Source organism: Anneissia japonica, unplaced genomic scaffold (genome assembly GCF_011630105.1).
Source record: "Anneissia japonica isolate Jap-2015-1 unplaced genomic scaffold, ASM1163010v1 scaffold670_len1213532_cov191, whole genome shotgun sequence".
Taxonomy (NCBI): Eukaryota; Metazoa; Echinodermata; class Crinoidea; order Comatulida; family Comatulidae; genus Anneissia; species Anneissia japonica.
Window position 1 is genome coordinate 442,616 of NW_022693499.1, and position 3,668 is coordinate 446,283.

Below are 3,668 nucleotides of genomic sequence, written 5' to 3' on the forward strand. Positions count from 1 at the left end.
ACGACTACTTGACGTATTGTTACGCTGCTCTAATGGGCTTTTGTGGATTGCATTCTGAAAACAAACTAATAATAATAGTCAATAAGTACATTGAAAATGAAATCAGTTTGAAAGCTACCGGTACTTCTAAAAGATAATTGTAAATTTTTAAACCTATAACGGTTAAAGTTAAAAAAAATAATAGAGAAGGAATTTGTCATATGGCGCTGTTTATTTAAGACACTGAATAAAACATTTTGTTTTAGTTGGTGGGTTGTGGTTACCTTAAAATTCAATTACATATATAAAGATCCACCAAAATAATTGTAATTTAACACTGAAGTTGACAAGCAATAATCTGCTGTAGATTACTGTATTATTTCTCTTACCTTTAAGACAATGTGCTAATAATTTGTTATTATTGTTTCTACAAAATCTTCATTAAATTGCAATCGTTATTAAGCCAAAATCTGAATAGATCAATTTGAACAAGTTATTGTACAAGCACAGAATCATGGCATTTTCTAGGACGTTTAAATTAACCTTGGGAAAACGTACTGAATGTAGTTTATATTCACAAGAATACTAATCCATTAGATTACATTTAATGACTTTAGTATTGTTTGCAATCTAAAATCAAATTTCAAGACGGTGAGTTTACTCTTAATGTGAGGGAGTGAAAATCCACTCTTTTTGAGTGAATTGTCACTCTTTTAAGGAGTGAGTTGAGGGACCACTCTTTAAAGAGTGAAAGCTGCTTTTTGAAAAGATTGAATACATTTCACTCTTTGAAAGAGCGAAAAAGAGTGAATCAATAATATTCACTCCCAAAAGAGTGGAATTTCACTCTTTGAATAATTATTCAAAGAGTGAAGTTTCAATCGAAAATAGAGGACAAATGTTTTGTAAAGTGGCTCTGCTGGTTCAATGATTAAATGACAATATTGAACACAGTAAGAAGGTGGAATAATAGGCTTAATAATAATAATAATTATTATTGTTATTATTAAGAAGATGGAATAATAATAATTAATATTATTATTATTACTTCTATGATGATGATTATGTTAAACGATGACGACGTCGATGTAGGTACGGTGTGCTGTCCATTCACTGCACCTACTGTACCGTACGACTTGGTTTATACAAATATTTAAACATACAGTAATTTACTTTTCTTTGCACATTTCATTTCACTAAAACAGTTATACTGTACGTACTTAAGTACAGTACATAAGCACAAAAATTCGATTTAATGAGATAGATTTTTAAAGGTAAAAAATTATTGCTTGAAGGCCTGCATGCCGAATAAACAATCGCATAAATCTGCGGTATACCACTGAAAGAACTGTTTGAGAATGTCTCTCCCAAACAAGTCTGTGCATAAAGTAGTATTCAAAGGCACATTAGGATGGGGTGGTCAAAATCGCATTAAATGTTTGTGCAACCATGGAGGCCATGGGGCAACCATACGCTACGGTTGAAAATAGGTCTATGTGTAGAATGCATGTAGGCTATGCGGGAATGCGATGTTGAAAGTTGAAACTTTGAATACTCAATCAAATGCTGCCACCTTCGACGAGTCAGCTTCTATAGCAAAATGCTCACACTTACCCACAGACATTATGAATGGTAGCATGTATTTCAATTTTTTCTCTCTGGCTAATTGTCCACGTTTGCGCTAATCTGCTAAACAAGAAATGATAAATTTATTTATATTTACTTCATCATTCATAATTATTATTATTATTATTATTAAAGGTTTATTCAAAACATATTGCGGTCACAGCAAAAGCTGAATTAATACAATATTTACAGAAAACACTAAAAAAAAAAGCAAATACAATATATAAAACCAGCACATATAAAAAAAATTCATTACCAAGAAATTTCATTATGACAACAAATTAAAGCTACTAATTTTGTCATTAAACAATTTAACCATGAATGGAATTGGACTATGACTATGACGTTTAGTACGGATTTGAGGCATGGCATTTCTGAGGGAGAAACCACTTTCTTCAGATCTTAATTTTGGAATTCATTAGACTTCATTAGGTAAATAGCAAAAGTGTAACAAATGTTGTCCCGTCTCTTCTTTAGCTCCTCGATATTACACTCAACAAGAGCCAAATTATAGGATGAGTATTTAATCCCTAATATTATCCTACAGGCTCTTTTCTGGATGCGTTCTAGAGCAAGATGCTGCATTTGTGTAAGGCCTGGATGCTATACCGGCACTACATATTCGAGCAAGGGTCGAAAAATTCCAGTAAAAATAGTAATTAAATCTTGAACAGATAAACCAAACCGTCTAAGTACTAATTAGAAATAAACGACCACTTGCACGCTTAAGAATATCACCAATGTGGGCGTCCCATTTCAGATCACTGGTAATTTTTACACCAAGTATTTTGAGCATGTTTACACGTAGAAGATCTCGTCCACATAATTTCAGTGGTAGAGACGGAGATGGTGTTTTCACAAAGGTAATATCCATATACATGCACTTGGTTGGGTTGAGGGTCATGTGGTTGACCTCAGCCCATTTGCAAAAATCGTCCAACTCAATCTGCATGCTACTACATTGATTATTGAATGTATTTTCAACTATCATAAGGTCATCAACATATTTTAATGACATTTTATTATCAGAATCAATTCTAGCTGCATCATTAACTAGACACATAAAAATTACAGGGCCACTAAGCGTTCCTTGTGGAACACACCCAAAAATGTTTTTCCAATTAGACAAGAGTGTTTCGATATCTAACACACTGTAGACGGTTGGATAAAAAACTACACATCCATGGAATTAATGCAGGTCTAGCACCCATATCTAATAACTTAGGAATAGCGATATTGTGGTCCACTCGGTTGAAAGCTTTACAAAAGTCCGTAACAATTAGTCGTGAAAGGCTTTTCTGTAACTCGGCATGTTTGATAACGTTGTTTACTAGCTTAATCAAATAATGGCAGGAAGAGCTACCTTTTCTGTTTCCAAATTGACTGTTGTCGATTTGTGGGTTTATATCTTTAATTAACCAGTCATTAATAAAGGCTTCGGCTACTTTAGAAAAGTGGTCGGTAAGAGATACTGGCCGCAATTGATTCCAGATAGGGGGATTGGATTTTGGCAGAGGGACAACGATTGCACGTTTCCACTGGGGTGGAACTATTCCTTCTTTAAATGACGTGTTCAAAATATCCGTTAAAGGTTTGTAGGTGGTTTTTCGTATTTCATCTTGTGTTGAAATCCGCTGTCCCTTAGTGCTTTTTGGTACTCGGGGACGGCCTTTTGAAAAGTTGCTTCTGAATCGGAGTTGCTTGATATTCTTTTATTGATTGAAGTGGGGATTTGCTTTAAGATGGATGAAGGGCGGTTTGATCGTTTATCCACGTATAGTAATTTGTTGTCTGGTTTGGTGAACGGAGCATAGGATCCGTTAGGCAGGTTGAATGTGACATGAAGGAAGTTTGTGATCTTTATGTTTGCTTGTATAGTAATGCGGAGGTGAAAGGAGTGAAAGATGGATGTGATTTATTTCTTCATCTTGTCACATAGTCTTGGAGATGTGCTGCTCATGATGGCGAGGCCATCGTCTCGGTAGAGCCCGATGTTTGTTTTTCCGAGCTTTTTGGCGAGGTGGGAATGGATGTAATTTTAACGAGTTCACATATCTCTGCTC